The following is a 17,391-nucleotide window of genomic DNA, read 5'->3' as shown; positions in this document are numbered from 1 at the left end:
AAACTAAGTATGCAAGCGCTTTGAACGACGACGAAGATAGGCCGGTGCACTTCCCTCCTCTTTATCCTTCCCGCTAATTTTCCCGATAAATTTAGCGGGAAAAGAAAGTTTTTGTTGACGCATACGAAAAATCTAGGGAACCCTGGCCGTAAACCGCTTAGCTGTACAAAATACTGCAAATTATTTTTTGGCCACCTTGTATATCAAGTTCCGAGGAGCTTCTAGTTGATAAAGCACTGCGACGGTCGCCAAACCCCGCCTAGACGTGGTGGTTTCTGTAGCCACCGACAGCTTAAAGTCGGGATCACACTGCTTATAGGTCGTGCCAAAGGCAGTCTGCATAGAGATTCGAAAGCGATTCAGCGCGAGATCCGAGCTTCGATTGCCGCATGGCAATGAGTTTAAGGAAGAAACTTGGCACGCGGCATTCAAACCGCGTGCCAAGTTTGCAGACTGTCTTCTTGTATTATGTATGAGCAGTGCAACCCTGGCTTCAGAGACACAGGGCGTGGCAGGGCATGGCACTCCGCAGCCAGTCAGATTGCTGAATTTGCCAATAAGAAGGCGAAAGAACCAATCACGAAGCAAGAAGTGGTTACCTAAAATAAACCACACCCTGCGTTCCTTAAACTGTCAGGGGCTATATGCGGAGAGCAGGTCGTCTCCTTCTTGCGCAGGAGTTGCCGTCACGTCAGAACGACGCCCAGCTCTGAATGGCTTCGATCGAAAGGATTGTGGGCAGACGTCAATCGTAAATTCCTCGATGTCTACCCCCCAGTTTGTTCTTCGATCAGCCAACGCGAGCTTGGCGTTTTGACATTATCGCAACCCCTGTTCAAGAGGCGGGCGAATTTGCACTCCGCAGAGAAGACTAGACTGGGGTTGGAAAACTGATCATTTTCAAGCCATTGTGTCGGTGCCTATAGATGCCTCGACCTCTAAGGTATTATGTGAGAATAAAACATTAACGTAATAGTTCCAACGGTCAATTATATAATAAATTTGCATGAAATAATGTGTTCTTTATTTATAAATAACCGACGAAGGAAAGATTGTTGAATGAAAGTAATGAATAATTAATTATAAAATAAATTAATCAATTAACGAATAAAAAATTATGCCAAATTGCAAAACAATTGTGCTGCATATGTGAAACATTGTGGCATCACGCGACAAGACGTCACGTGACGTCAATTTCCGCCCTAAATTTAGCGAAGAAAGTAGGGCTGGGCGTCGATTAAAAATTTTAACCCGATTAATCGCTACCCTTTAATCGATTAATTAATCGATTAGTCGGTTTCGTTGATTTTTATAAATAATATGTTAAAAAGAATGCAACAACGCGTCTTGCCTTTGAAGACTTATTTTACTCTGTTACACGGCGCAAAGGACATTTAGAATTTAAGATACATATAGTTGAAGGATTCAAAGACACACATATTTTTGCTGCAGCTCCGAAGACAAAGTAGTTTGTCCACATTTTCCGACAAGAAGAAGAGAAGTCAGGGCTTGGCGGTGCTTTCTTCTTTTTTCAGAGAAAGGGGCCTTGATGAGAAGGTGTTGATTGTGTTTTGGAGAATAATCCTGGCTGCAGCGGCGTACATGGGTGCTTCGCTCGTAGGTAATATACTGCAGCAAACTGACGCTTCCACTGTAGGAAAACGGCTTTTTGCAGATGATGCAGTGGACTTGCTCTCGAGTTAAAAACTTCACCGCTGAAGTTTACTTTAAACACAAACTTCCCAGCGAGATTGCATTTCATACTCGTGAACTCGTCCATTTTTACGGACCGAATACTGGAACAAGTAACCACGGCGTTGTTAGATTCCCAGCTTGTTTTTCTGCTTGTTTGTCTCGCCTGGGCGGGATGTGTAATAGATCCTCAACACGTGAAGTTTCGCGGTCGCGCGGGGATCAATTGCGGGCCCGGCTTGTTCGTCTGGCCTCGGCAGAACTGTAATGTATATCCTCGAACACGTGACGCTTCGCGAGCGCGAGAATTGAACCTTGCTCATAGCACCTGGCTGGGTGCAGAAAACCAGGATAGAGCCATGCGTGCGTCCATTTGACTCCCTTTTGAGTACCGATTAAAAGAACCGATTAACCGGTTAAAACATTTGATTGCGATTAAAGCCTTAATCGATTAATCGGAAGGTTAATCGATCAACTGCCCAGCCCTAGAAGAAAGTGAACTTGTGTCTGAGTCACGTGACACGGAATGATGTGACGTCATTTTTTCCGCCAATTTGCGGAAACTAAATTGGCGTTTATGTCTCGCGAGGTCATTTTTCCGGCTTAATCTAGCGGAGAAACTGAATCTCTTTGTAGGTCACGTGACACAAAGACATGTGACGTCGTATTCACAGCTAAATTTAGCGGTGAAACTGAATAGGTGTTGAGGTCACGTGTCGTAAATTCTTCCGCTAAATCTAGCGGGGATACTGAAGTCATGTGACGTCACAGGCCACGGCTTCACGAAATCCGGAGCAGCTAGCCAAATCACGTTTCACGTTAATACATGTACAAATAAAAAAAAAAAAAAAAAACAAGCAGTTGTAACTCGGTCGGTCAGACCCATACGCAAATGTGTAAACCAGCCTCTATGGGGCATTCTGCACGTTGATTCTGGTTTGATATCCACGCAAGAGTCATTCTCCGAGCTGTGCAGTTCGGCGAGTCGGTGCATGTCCGGAATAAATAAAGCAGCACAAAAAAGACGCAGGGGCAGGTGGAAGACAGGCACACACAAACAGCGCAGAGTCGGTGCTCTGTTTTTGTGCGTCTTCCACTCCGAGTGCCCTTTCTGCACTCTTCTATGTATTCCCGAAAATGAATTCCAGGCAGTCGACATTATATTCAAGTATGGATTTCACACCGAATGGTCGTAGTGTTCTACAGGTGGTAGTTGATCGTTATGAGATGGCGTGAGGGCGCCCCATCACTCGTCTAAACTGCAACGCCACAAATAGCGGAGATGTTCTTTTTTTAAAGTTTTATGTTGAATGGATATTTTTCTGATTACGGGCCGTTTGTTTGTATATTATATCAAAGGGCTGCGGCTACGCCTGCACATCTTTTGGTGGAAGTAAATGTTGTTCCTTTTATTTATCCCATAGAGCAGGCTTTGCACAAGCCAGATGCTATGTAGGAAATGAAACCTTGCCAACGAAGGCCCTCGGCTGGAAAGGGCCGCAATTACTGTGAAACCTCTACCGCGTACAATACTTACAGCCATTTCGTTCTGGAATCGGAACAGCACATCTACTTGGTCACTAGTCTCGGGAACAACGGATAAGATGCTGTGCCTGCGGGGAAAGAATAAAATAAATATCAAACAATGGCTGTCTAGATTTACGTCTGCAAGAAAATGGTTGTAGCTGAGAGAAGCGTTAATCGGTGAATGTAACTTGCGTAGATTACTTTGGTATTTCTTCTACCGATGGCCGTCGTAACGACCGCGGAAAGGAATGCTGATCAGCCTTTTTGGGAGTTCCGAATTGTCGGTGGAGAGACCTGCCACCGGTATAACTCTAGGGCACTGACCCGAGGGCGCCAGAAACGACTCCTAGTCAGCGCGACTGGTGGCCAAAAGGGGCAACTGTGGGCAGGCCGTGCCATCGATCGATTCGGCACGACACCCGAGCGTTGCGTCCTAATTCCGTAGGGCACTCGTTCGATCGAGCTCGAGATCGCCTCCAGAGATTACGGCCGCAGAGCGTCTCAGGTTTGCGAACGTTCCTCGTGAGAAGTCGATACCTGTCAAACCAAACTTTGCTGCCCAATTGGTATTATAAAAAAAAAAAGAGGGGGGGGGGGGGGGGGGAGGGCGTTTTGCACTGCGCACTTTCAAATGGACGAATTTACTTTCGGAAATGGTGTGAACCGCTGGGTTTGCATGCTTCACGTCTTCCCCCTAAGGTTCCTTACTTTTCTTGCTTTGGGAAAAGGACTCGCCCAGCGTCCACGACAAGACAATATGTTAAAAAATCTTTCTGGGGAAAGTGGAGAACTTGTATTTGAATACAAGTACAAGCGGACATGATAGTCTGTCGCTTCCCTGATCTCGGTTCAAGAAGCTCATTGTCCGCCAGGCAAGTGCCTTCTCCCGTACATTTCCGGCGGGGGGGAGGGGGGGGGGGCATTTTTATGGGGGCTATAGTTCGCTGGTGTCTTCTCTTGGTTCCACGCACCGAAATGTCAGTCGCGACTATTTTCGCGGGTCGCGAGCGAAGTCCGTTCCTGTCATTCTCGCAGTAATGCAGTAGGGGCACACAGATGTGTGCCTTGACTGCGTTCAATTATTCGTTGATTAGGCGGTGTATTAGAAAATGGTCTTGTTTCCGTTTGGTGTCCAGGCGCACAGTTATTATACTCTTGTACGAGCCCCAAACGGGACCATAGGTGTACCTCTGGCCGACTATGCCAAGTGGCTGAAATCTATTTGTGTTTGTGTTCTTGTTTCTACATATTACTCCTCCTGAAAAAAAAAAGGCGAACATAAAAATCAAACTAACAAATAATGAACGGGTTGCCATTTCCTGTTTGTTTAGCGGCGGCAAAAACTGAAGGCGCCAGCGGCAAATACTGAAGGCGCCACCGAGATTGATGGAGACGCAAATGAGAGCCTAACGCCCGGTAGCTGTGGCCCCTGCTTGAAGAAAAGTTAGGTTTCTTTTTTTTTGGGGGGGGGGCGTTCCGCAATATAGCATGCCGCCTGTGTTTTCTCTTTTTTTTCTTTTTTTGTTTGAATATTTCTTTGGCTGCTCTTCGCAGTCTTTCTCGTCTTCAATTCAGTCATTTGAGGCATGTGGCCTTCAAGTACGGCACATGCTGACCGGTTGTCTCGCATGTCAGTCCTTTGGTACTGTTTATCATCCCCTGTTAATAGAGTAATTTTCCTATTGTGTCGTTTGCGATGAAAAGTCAAGGCAAAATGAAACTAAGACAATTTAATGTACAGTCTCTCTTTCCTTAGCACGGCTTCTGATGACCACATCTGTAGTATTTTTTTTATGTAGATCACGACAAGTTGAACGGACCCTTACTTCCTTTACAACTGGGAGAGAAGTTTCGATTTTGTTTGGTGCAGGATTTGCACGGGCGGCCAAAGTATAAGGCAAGGGATCCGGGAACCGAACCGATATTTCGCACGCATGACTGAACTGGGTCTGAACCGGAAAAAAAATAAAAGCTACTAAACTCGAACCCCAACTCAACTGGAATGATGAATGGTTCGACACTTTGTTCTTTTAGGCCCTGAGTAACAAAAATAAAATGGGAAAGAATAGTTACAGTAAAAAAGCTAATAAATGCCCTCGGTATAACTAATTCTTTAGCCGCATCTAGGTGATATTAAGCTCTTCTATTGTTCCGTACGACTCACTTCTAGAGCAGCACACTTACCCGGTATAGTCCACTTTTTTGTCAACATCGGTGACTGGGACCGCTGTGACCGATCCTACGCCGCACGAACCTATCACCAAGATCAAGAGCCAATTCATGGCGAACCTTCCCGTTTCCGACTGCGCGGCGGCTCTCGCACACATTTCAGCAAGGGGAAGCAGATGCAGTGGGCCTTTGCACTTATGCCTCGGATTTGTCCCTGGAGTAGCCGTAGTGTAGACACTGCCCTTCTTGTGTCTCCGGGAATGAAGTTACAAGTCAAACGATAAATGGTGGGTGATACGCTCTGAGTCTACACGCCCGTATGACGCACTGGCAGTACCGGTGGAAAAAAAAAGTACATGAGTGCATGCCTTTGTTCGGTAAAGCGAGCGTGTCGTAATTATCCTCGTCCAAATAGAAAGAATATAAAAAAAGAACTGAAGGACGTTCACAGACAACTATATACTGCGTGGTTGCCTGTGGAGGTCCTGCGTGTTGTCATTCTTTCTATTTTAAGTATTTTTGTTGCGCATTGTTTTTTTTAAGCTATGTGCTCTTGGACTCGTCATATTAACGGAGCGGTGTACAGCAAGTGTCGTCTGCTGAAAAAGCCGCAGGTAGACCAAACCAATTGCCGAACGTCAGGTACCTCATGACTTCAATACGCTCGTTTTTGAGCGGCAACGTGGCGTTGTACAGTTCCTCGTTTATTGCTCGAAATTGTATTAACTAAAAAGAAAACACATAACAAAACATTTTGAGTTCAACTTCTAACATCTGGCAAACCAGGTGCACGAAAGAGATTGAATGTTGTTTTCCAAACTGTTTCAGAAAAGAGATCGGTGCGTATACTCATGCTGAATTGAGCCCGCCTACACATACATTTGATTCAGCAGCAAACATTAAAAAAAAAAGGAATGAACCTGCAAACGAGGATTTCCCTTACTCCACTCCCTCCCCCGTGCCAAAAAAAAAAAAGACGTTCTTGTTTTTTTTTTTGAAATATGTATATTTATGTACAACTTCTCGAACGTGTACGTAAAAAACAAAACAAAAAAAACATACACAGCAGAAAAGGCGCATGTAAATGTTAGTTTTCGCAAGCGTGGTCAGAGATCAACGTTGTTTCGGAGGACTTGGCTGTGGAAGGGGTGCCCTCTGCAGACGCCTTGAAAAGCGCCAGTGTTGAAATGCTAAAACTTCTACCTTTCTCAGCCGAACGTACATAAATGATGTGCTATCGGCAGCCTTTCTTGCCAGTCACGATAGTAACTTACAGCTCAAGAAAAGCAGGGGGGGCGAGTCGCCTAGCAGCCAATAAGAATGCTGCATTGGCCGATAAGAAGGCGAACCACAAAGTGACAAGCGTGATCATAATAGGCCCTGCGTTTTCTAAGCTATCAGTGGCTATGGGAAGTGTACACACGCGGCCATCAGCCTGAGATAGGGGTACAACAATTTATCGTCTGTTATGAACAACAGTTCGACGACGGAACCATAGAGTGCCCGGTCGCAGATTTGGAGCGCAAGGATCTGGTAGCACAGAGGATCAAAGAGCCATTTCACGGGGAACCTCTACGTCAGCGCACACCTTTTGCAGCGGCGAGGACCCCAAACAGACTTGTTCCCTCAGGAGATGTGTGTTTCGGCGTCTCGCCGCAGCGGGGCCCCCGTCACGTGGCTCTCCTCTCATCCGCTGTCTGCCGCTCCACTTTCTCGATTTCGGCGGCCGCTTCTTGTGGCGATCTGCCAAGCGTTGTCAGTATGCAGGAGGTTATAGATATGGCTAAACATTCGGCAGAAGCTTCACCGCCAGTACGCGCTCAGTGTACTCCATAGGGCAGGACTTTGGCTGAGCGTGCGCCTAAGTGTTACCAAAGGCAGAAAGCTGGCACTGAAGGCGGGTCATCTACTCAATTCTTAGCCTCCGCCCGACGATAGTTCTAGTTGATAAGCAATATTTTTCTTATTTCATTTCTTTTCATTTATTGGTACCCTCGACGACCAAAGGCATTGCAGAGGGGGTGGGATCATATCGTACACTTTAAGAAAAAAAGTCGGCCTCAAGGGACAAACGGCAGCATTTGGTCCTCTGAGCTCCCAGTTGCTCCCCGAAAGGACCATCTGGTTCAAGCTAGGTATTGTGCGCAAAACCTGAGGACTAACTGCGCTCGACTGGGACTAACCGATAGGCGTGCGCGAGCAAGAGCAGTCATTAGTCCCCTTCAGACAGGGTGCATCTGTATGATTTAGTCCCCAAAGGCGAACGGAATGTTCACCAGGAGAACGGGTGATATTTCGCTTGTCTTGGAATCGGCGAGGGTCAGCACACCACGGCCGAAAGTGTTGACGAAACTCGGACGAAACTGGCGAATTTGTTTAATGTGCCACGGGCGTTCAGATATTGCATGGTAGAGCTTCGCGCGTTGTGCGAATTCGAGTTAACGAATGTGTTGACTATACTTCACCCAACTATCTCGACAAAAATGATCTACTGACATTTCACAAGCCCCATTCACGCAATTGGCCTTCGCGCAAAGAAATGAGCATTTATCCAAACGCAACACCTCCAAATACAGACACTTGTTTTCTCTTAAATGAAACTTAGGAGTTTGTAGAAGCCGCGATTTTAACACCGGAGTCTCCGCAGTCAGAATAAATGGTCAATTCAATCGCTAAAACTGAGTTACTGAGAACAAGTCGAGCCTCGTCTCTGCGTCTCTCCGTAACCAACCTTTCTGGGTAGTCCAAAGCCGAACTCAAAATCCGGAGCGACACACTCCACTTAAAAAGCACATTCAGGGCAGTATCTAGACGTCCTTATACGATCGTCGTCGCTGTTTCGGATAACATTCCAAATGAACAACGAAGAACGAACTACGCCCGGAACGTCATCCATGGCAAGACTCTGCTAATACAAAACAAATGCGAACAAAAAAAAAAATGGTCCCCGAGAAAACTGAAAAGAGAGACAGGGAAAAAAAACAAAAAAAGAACGTGTTTACTTGTACGTCACTTGACCGGCTTGTTGAAAATGGCGACCTTCGACCTTCTCCCGTCCTTGGGGCATTGGTGTGTCCGTGTCTCGTGTGTAGTGGGAGGGAGAAAAGATTTTCGTGTACGCGCCCTTCCCCCTCCCTCGAACCCCATACCCCGCATTCTTTCTGGCGCTCTTCGCTCACGCGGGGGTTGGGCAGATGGGGCAGAGAGGGTTTGTCGAGAAAATGGGAAGTACAGTTTTTGTTTGAAACGAACCTGTTTTTAGTACAGCCTTCATCAGAACTTAGAAGCTGGTCGCCGTTTTTTTCCCCTGTGTCGTTTCCGACCATTGCGGGATCTGGTTTGGATTCGCGGTGCTGCAACACTGCACTTCATCTGTTCTGAAGCCACAAGACAAAGGAACACGATTAAGGTATGTCGAAGTACATCTGTTTATGGTATATTCATTAACTGTGGCTTTAGAAAGTGTTTTATTTTGGGCGCGTTCTCTAGCTTCCAAAGCGCGCGCCATGCTCTATTATTTTTGGCACCATAGTTGCTTATTTTGTTATACAGCACAGAGACCTGATATTCAATCGAATCGAGCAAAACGCCAGTTCTACCGATGGCTTATTTTCTTTGTGTGTGTTTTGCAGACCCTGGCAGGATCGCTTTACCATAAAGACCTGTTCACACATGCAGCAGAGAGCTACAAGGATAGCGCTGACCAGCGCTAAGCGCGTGCTGACGGGAGCTTTCACCAGCTTTGTATCGCGCCGCCAAAACTGTTGCTCATGGCAGACGAAAAGCAGCTCACGACACGTGAGCAGCGCTGCTTCAGCGCTTCGCTGCGTGTGAGAACCGTCCTTAATGGAGATATCTATTCGATTGTAGAGACTTTCGCGTTGATGGCAGGAGCACGTTTCGTCACTTTGAAACATTGTTTGAGCACGCACACTCTGGGTCTGTAATTCGCAGCGAAAGGTCGAATAAGAATGTAATATTGCGCTGGTCCGCTGTCAACAGATCGCATGTTAGATATTAACCATTGTAGCACTTTTGTAGCCTATTTATTATTTTATTATGTGTATGTAATGTCTCCTACTTCTGTTGAGCGATCGGGTATGTCACGCTGCCCCTGTTGCTAATAATACAAATTCCTCGCAAACAGGCAAGAAGCTGCCGGTGCCCCAATAAACGGCGCTTGGACCACGACCGGTTTGGACAGACGTCCCAGTGTTCAAGCCATCGTCGACGCAAGTGCACTCTTCGGAATTTGGTCTTATCGTGGACTCTACCGCTCAAGAACCTCGACTTCAGTCAACTTTGAATGCGATGTGTATCTACAAGGCAATAACGCTAAGTTTAGCCTGAACTGTACAATTTCGTTCCGGAGATTTGTGGCTTGGGGCCAAATGTAAAGGATAAACCTTTAGTTCCAGGGGTCTAAATCAAAAGGGGCAACCTTTAGACCCAGGGGTCCAAGTCCAAGGGCCTAACAGTTGCTCCTCGGGGTTCATTTGAGCCGGTGTAACAACTAGTGCCAGGGGTCCAAGTGCAAGGGCCAAAAAGTTCGTCCTCGGGGTTTGATTGAAACGGTGTAACAGTTGGTCCTAGGGGAACAAGTGCAAGGGCCTAACAGTTAAGGCCCGTTCACACTCTTGCAACCTAGTACGACCGAGAGAGACCAGACCGGTTTTTAAGCTTCTTGCGACCTCGTAGGACCGGATGCGCTACAGCGGAGCTGGTCCTAAGAGATCGCAAGAGGCTTAAAAACCGGTCTGGTCTCTCTCGGTCGTACTCGGTTCCAAGAGTGGGAACGAGCCTTTAGTCCTCGATGTGCAATTGAAACGGTGTAACAGTTAGTCCCAACGGTGCTAGTGCGAGAGACTAATAAAGGGGTGAAACTGTTACTTCCCTTCCCGTTAATCCCCGAGGGAACTAATGGTTGTGGCAACGCACTTGCTCCCCTCGGAGACTAAGTCGCGCTTCCCTTTTTCTTAGAGTGTACGACCTAATTAGACACTGAAATTACGAATCAAGCTCTAGTGGTGCGGATACAGCTCTTTTAAGTCAACAGGATTGCGATGCATGTAAAAAGGTGATTCCTTCTCCCCACATGTGTTTTCGCGTCGACGTTCTCACGGAAAAAAAGACTTCAGAAGATTGAAGCGAAAAGTACAAACACCACGCATACAACATGAAGCACAACATTCGTTTCAATAAAAAAATAAGCAGAAGACAAGCATCCTAACCATATAATGAATGATAAGGAGCTCCTGAAAACAATGCGAAGCACGTAGCGCTCACGGCATACGTTCCCGGTGAGGCTTACTGTTGCCCAAGCTGCCGTGGCGACGGCAGCTTGCAACGTGGGAAGTGACGTCACTAGCCTCTCATGTATAAATAAAGAACCCGCCTGGGTACCCCCGTTTCACCTTACGTACGGGCGCAGCGGATGCTACGAGCTATCTTAGCCAATTCCATTTTGTGGACGTGGCCCGTGATACGCTTTCCGCGCGTCGCTGTGCGCCCTTTCTAAAGTCACGTGACACTCACACGGCCTCCGATTGGCACCGATGGCTCGTAACATCCGCTTAAACGTAAGATGAAACGGAGTATAGCAACTGATCTCATTGTTGCGGCAGCACCCTCAATGAATAGTCCACGCATAGTTAGGACTCCCAAGGAGCAGCGGGAATACTATAGAGCGCCAAAGGGAAAAGAAACGGCCATACGACCAGCGGCGGCGTGCTGCGACCGGCTGCGGAATTTCGTATCGTGCAGTAGGCAATCGTTGCAGGTGACAGCTTCGCTGACCAATTGCCTTCACAGCGCAGATTGAAGCCGCAACTTTTTCTTTTTTTTTTCTGCGGTAACGTTCGCTACAATTCACTTACTATTTTTTTTTAATCAATTGCAAGTTTTGAATTTTACGGTTCCGAAAAAGCTAAAATTATTGAGTTGAGCTGTTTTTTCGTAAAAGAATCGCTCCGTCTGCACGTATGCCATTCGTCTATATCGCACCAACGTTGGACACTCTGACTTCCAGACAACTAAAAAAAAGTGCCAAGATACCAGAAGGATTAGAATGTCAACGCACTCAGCGACGTTTTGAGTGCCTAGCTGTCGAGAATGCCTCGTTTCCTGTGTACGGGTTCTTACGATCCGGGTTTGCTGCGACATAGACGACTGTGTTCTGCCGTGCTGTAGTGGCGTCATCTAGTCACGACAACGCACCCACCCCCTCCCCCGTCAAATTTTACCCTCGTGTGCTCGAAAAAAAACCAAAAAACGTACAATGTACAGAAGGCTATCTAATCTATGATATTTTTGTTTCTAGATTGGGGCTTTTACTAGTCCAGCATTGGACTATTTTTTTTTATTCCACTTTATCTATCTCTCTCTATTTGTTTCTCTCTTGTGTTCTGTGTGACGAGCTTGAACATATTTATGCATTTTCTATTTCGTAATAAAAAGGTAAAAAAAGTGACTGTAAATAGCGCAAGTCATGTACCACTCTAATCGCATGCAATGAGGCCCAGACGTTCGCTGTGACTCCGCTAAGTGGAACCGGGACATCTCGCTCCGTTACCAAAAAATTGAGCTTCGCAATTTTTTTTTTGTTTTTTCGAAGCACCAGGAGGATCTTTTCGGAAGCGTGTGCCTTGTGCCCAAGAAGGTTTTCAAAATGGCGGTACACGGTTGCGCTTCTTTCGCGGTCACCTACCAAAGCTGGCTTCCAAATATGATGCAGAAATTTGCTCCCGTGTCCAGCTGGTACTTTACGGACGTGCCTTCAATCTCGATCCTGTCTTGTAAGCGATCTTGTCGAGATACTGCGTCTACTGGAAACGCCTATATACAATAGTGCTCGTCTTCGCTAGCCTCCAGCTGACGAAGGTATTTCTTTTGCTTTTTCCCCTCATTTTCGCTTAAGCGTTAATGCAGACTTTCGCTAAATGGTAACGCTTTCCGCATCTCTTAAAAGTTTTACCAAACTCTGGGCATGCGGCGACGCGATGTTTTATGTATTCGTACTTCCATTTTTTTAAGGTAATTTTTCTGCTACTTTTGGGATGCAGTAATTGATTACTGTAATCAGTTACATCTTTTAGCAAAGTGTTTGTAATTGTAATCGGTTACTTTTTTTTAAATAACGCGTACACGACTAGTTTAGAAGTGGTTTTGTGGATACTTTCCATTTTACCTTTGTTTCTTTCTTGACCTTCCTATTTTTTTTATAATATAAAAATGCAGGTGTTTCTCCTCTCCTTTGATTAGGTGGACAAAGTACTCGCTCTTTTAAAGCGCAGCTCTTAGGCGGCTTATCCGCGTGTAACAGCGGCGGCGTAACCGCGCGCGTTGCATTATGGGACGTCAAAGACATATGCACAAATTCAATTTCCAGCTAAATTTAGGGAAGAAACTGAATTGGTGTGTAGGGCTGTGACGTCCCAGAGTGCAACACTGCGCAGTCGGTTTCCCCGCTAAATTTAGCCCTAGAACTTGCGTCACATGACCTGGACACAAATTCAGTTTCCCCGCTAAATGAAACGAGGAATAGAATTGGTGTTGAGGACACGTCACGCCAGTTTTCCCGCTAAATCTAGCGGAGATACTGAATTTGTTCATAGATGACGTGACACGGAGTCACTTGACGTCATTTTCTCCGTTAAATTTAGCGGCGAAACTGAATTGGTGCTGAGGTCACGTGGCGTCGATTTTTCAGCTAAATTCAGTGGGGAAAGTGGGGGAAGAGGCGAAGGTGTGAAGGAAGAGGAGGGGAGGATACGGAGGAGGAGGAGGGGAGGGTACAGAGGAGGAGGAAAGGGTACAGAAGAAGAGGAAAGGGAGGGTAAGGAAGATGAGAAGGGGAGGATACGGAGTGTTACATTTGGGACCGGGACGCATTTCTGGCAACGCACTTAATTGCGAGGTGCAACACGACCAACTGCTGTCTGGCACATCAAATCGGGCCTGAATGTATACAGATAGGATACACCGGACGCAGGCGCACAACACTCTGGCGTCAGACATAAAAGTGCATACTTCATGGCATGCTGTTATCAGATACACGCAGATACGACACTCTCTCCCCAACTAATATTGAAAACACTATAGAAAATTTTCAGAACGGAAACGTCCAGGAGGTCGCCTCTCTCTTGTGCTCTTCCGTATGACACTAGGATTTTCCTTAGTGGTAGGCACCCTACTCGGGTGGCGTTCTGGCTGTGCAGGGAGACAACCGCTGCGGTTTCTAGCAGCAGGTGTGGCGACTATGTCTGCGGCATGCGGAATGTCTAACTTGGGACTGTCCTCCGGCTGCTCCGAACTTTTAATGGACGATCGTCGCAAATGATCAGCATGCACAAACTTTACTTTGTTTCCGACGACAACCAAGTATGTGGATGGCGACTTCACGTTAGTCACTTTACAGGGCAACAATTTCACCACATCACCCCGCAAAGAACGTACAAATACACAATCACCCACCCCAAAAGATCTCCGCTCAGATCTTCACTCATCGGCACACATTTTTACTTTCTTAGTTTTCTCGATCATTGTACTTTTTTATATTCGGCCGTAGCAACGATAAGCGAGCTCGCAGTTTTCGCCTTAGGAATAAATTTGCGGGTGTCTTTCCCGTGAACGTGTGCGGTGTTGTGCGATATAAAAACACCAAATTATCAATTCTATACTGTAGTGCCTTAGTATTGCCTCTCTCTTTGTCGTCGAGCAACTGTTTCAGGAGCGTTGCCTTTGTTGTTTGTACAGCACGTTCTGCCGCCCCGTTGGATTGCGGGTGATAAGGCGGCATGAGCTTGCGCTTGACACCGTTCGCTTTCAAAAAGTCTTGAAATTTTGAGGCTCGGAGCTACGGACCGTTATCAGTCACTACTTCCAATGGCAACCCATGCGATTCAAACAAAGAACGGACAATTTCAATTGTCTTGCATGTGGTCGTCGAGTGCATTATCTTGACTTCCAACCCTTTGGAGAAAGTATCGATTGCCACGAGAAACGACCAGTTTTGATCCAGTTATATAACTGCATATTCTCAGGTAGTATCATTCCTAAAAAAAACCTAAGATAGCTGTTCGGCTAACATAGAAGAAGGGCGAGAAAAATAAATACCTTAATTATAGACCTGTGAGTATACTCTTGGTAGTTAATTATTTAAATAAATAAGCTCCTTTGAGTATTTATTGCGAAACATAACATATTGATTGACACGCAGTATGGTTTCAGAGAAGAAATGGGAACTTAGATCTGCTGAAGGATTTGCTTGATTATGTATAATAATACCTTGACTGTACAAAATATGTGTCAGCTGTTTCTATAGATTTTACAAGGGCGTTTGAAACGATAAATTACTCTATTTTATTAGATCGATTGTACAACGTAGGAATTCGGGGAAAAAACATGACATGTTCCAAGATCATCTTCTAGACAGATAGCATATAGTACGACTGGGATCAAAATATAGTAGGACAATTAGGGTAAAACAAGGAATACCGCAAAATACAGTCCCAGTCCCTGTACTGTTCAATTTATATGTCAATGAGATTGCTCAGGTAAAACTGACAAGCAAATTATTCCAGTTCGCAGCTGATACAGACAATTGTACACAACCACAAATAAATGATGAAGTCGCCGTACCAGAAGTACAAGAAGACGTTCACTATATTTTTCAGTGGTACTGTAAAAATCAAATTATCGTAAAGATTTAAAAACGTACTTTAGACATCCTAGAAAAATGCCGTTAGCTGAACTACTTGTTAAACTGCAACATAAAAATTGTACTAAATCTTGATGCCTAGCGATTGAATATGCCAGAAATGTAAGATAGCTTGGAATTCTTGTAGACCAAGATCTTAAATGGAACTTCCACATAAAACAAGTATCCAAAAGATTAAGGACACTGATGTCCTATATTTTTCACATTCAATATATGTTCCCCCATCTATACTTAAAAAGATTTATAAATGATTAGGAAAATTTACATAAAACATAAAATAACTGTCTATCAGCAGTATGCTAAATACCCCCAAATGAAAGTTGAAACACTTCCAAAAAGAAATGTTCAGAAGAGTTGGTTTCAAATAAAAAAGAAAATGATTAAATAGATGATGTACATAAATAAACAGGCGTATTTTAGTTTAGTAATTATTTGAAATACGACATAATCAAACAAAAATTAAGCAATTACTACAAAGTAGAAATGGTCAAAGAAAAAGATTAGGACCATATAGGAAATATTTTGAACCATTAATAAAGACAAAGTATGGAGAGGAGAGAAGCAAATACTATATTTCAAAACGTTTTAACTGAGCACCTTAAGAGCAGATCGAGTGCAAACATCCGCATGCAGTGAAACAGAGTATAGCAAGAATATGAATCAATGAACAGGGGAAGTAAAAAAAAGGTGACAATAAAAAAGTACGACAGTAACCACTGTAAAATATGTATTGATTATTAAAACAACAATTTGAGATGTGTTAGTCAATAGCATTGTGTACATAATAGAGGCCCGTTCCACCTGTTATTGTGTACCAGTGTTTGAACAACTTCTTTTCTTATAATTTGTTTGTTTTATTAAACTCAAAGATTGAGCTGAAAATTTAAAATCATTCTGGTTGTTAGTTGCTTGGCGCGTCCCATGCACAAGCCTTAGTGGCTTATGTGGGTACAAAGCGAAATGTATTCAAAAGAGAAAATGAATTGTATTGTATTTTATCGTAACTATTGCTTACACCTGGTGGTCCTGCTGTCGTGCCAAAAACCTGCGTTGTTGCTAGTATGTCTGCGCAAATCAAAATCAAACCTCCTGGTGGTGGGAGCCGAGAGTGCTTGAACATGGACGAGCTTGCTCTAAATTTGATCCTTGACCACCCCGAGCAAGATTTCGCAGGCACGGGTGTCGTAAGACTGTACAAGGGCGTTGATAACTAGATGGGTTTTCTTTTTGGCCATGGCGTAAATTATTAAACTTGTGCTTGCCGTTTCCCAACACGTATTAAGCGTCAACTAGTTCGTGCTTGTCTTTTTTCAGAAAAAATGCTAACAATGTTGGTGCGTCCAGTTATCTCCTCAAGCTAAGGGAAGCGATGCCCGTCCTTAGTAATTTGAAGTTATGGGTCGATGACGTCCAAGTTATTGCTTCTGGTGACATTGAAGTGGCGCTTTCCTAATAGAGCTTGGCGTTTTTAAGCATAGCCGTAGTGGGTGGTTATTGTAGACTTCATGGCATCCCAAATTTCGAGTGAGTGACCGCCTAACCGCTGCTCGGCAAACAGATAGATTTTTCAAATGCCTGTAGGAATCTTTTTCTGTTCTCACAAATCTTCGTTGATACTTTCACCATATATTTTTTGCGAGCATTTTCACAGGAAGCTGCGCTGCTCCCAGACCTGCAACTGTAAGGCGTACTTGGGTTGTCCGGGACTGTGATCATCACCCCGTTCCGTAATATTGCCACGCGCGTCGGCGAGCAAGCGCGTGCGTGGCCGAGTTGTTTCCGGGCTTGACTGTCGCGCGGAAGGTACAGGATTGATTCCCAGTCAGCGGACTGTCCTTTTATTTATTCTTTCAACTTGGCCTTCACGTAAGGTCGAGAATATTCTCGTCTTATCAAGTTCCGAATGTTCTACGCACCGAAAGTTCTACACCGAATGATTCAGAAACCTACGAGGGTACATAAGGGACTCCGCAAGGTGAGCGGAGTCAGTTTTCGCCCCAGCGTTCGGCTCTGCTGTCATGCCGACTTCGACGCCCGCGACGCTCTACTTCATCTGTTCCCTTTTTATTTTTGAACACAAGTTCAGCCCATTAAACGTTTAGTTTTTTCCAGTTATTATCCCGCGCCTCATCAATTATCATTCGTGACATTTTGGTGAAGGTGCGGGTTTAAGGGCCAAGTAGATCCATCCCTCCGCCAACAGCACCCTTCCAGCAGATCGGAATGGATCTACTTGGCCTTTTTCCGCCGTCGACATTGGGAAATGACTGGATCATCGTCGCCAC

This window comes from Ixodes scapularis, unplaced genomic scaffold, assembly GCF_016920785.2.
Source record: "Ixodes scapularis isolate PalLabHiFi unplaced genomic scaffold, ASM1692078v2 PGA_scaffold1__304_contigs__length_218370807, whole genome shotgun sequence".
In the NCBI taxonomy this organism is placed as follows: domain Eukaryota; kingdom Metazoa; phylum Arthropoda; class Arachnida; order Ixodida; family Ixodidae; genus Ixodes; species Ixodes scapularis.
The sequence above is the reverse complement of the archived record's forward strand: the minus strand, read 5'-3'. Positions refer to the sequence as shown.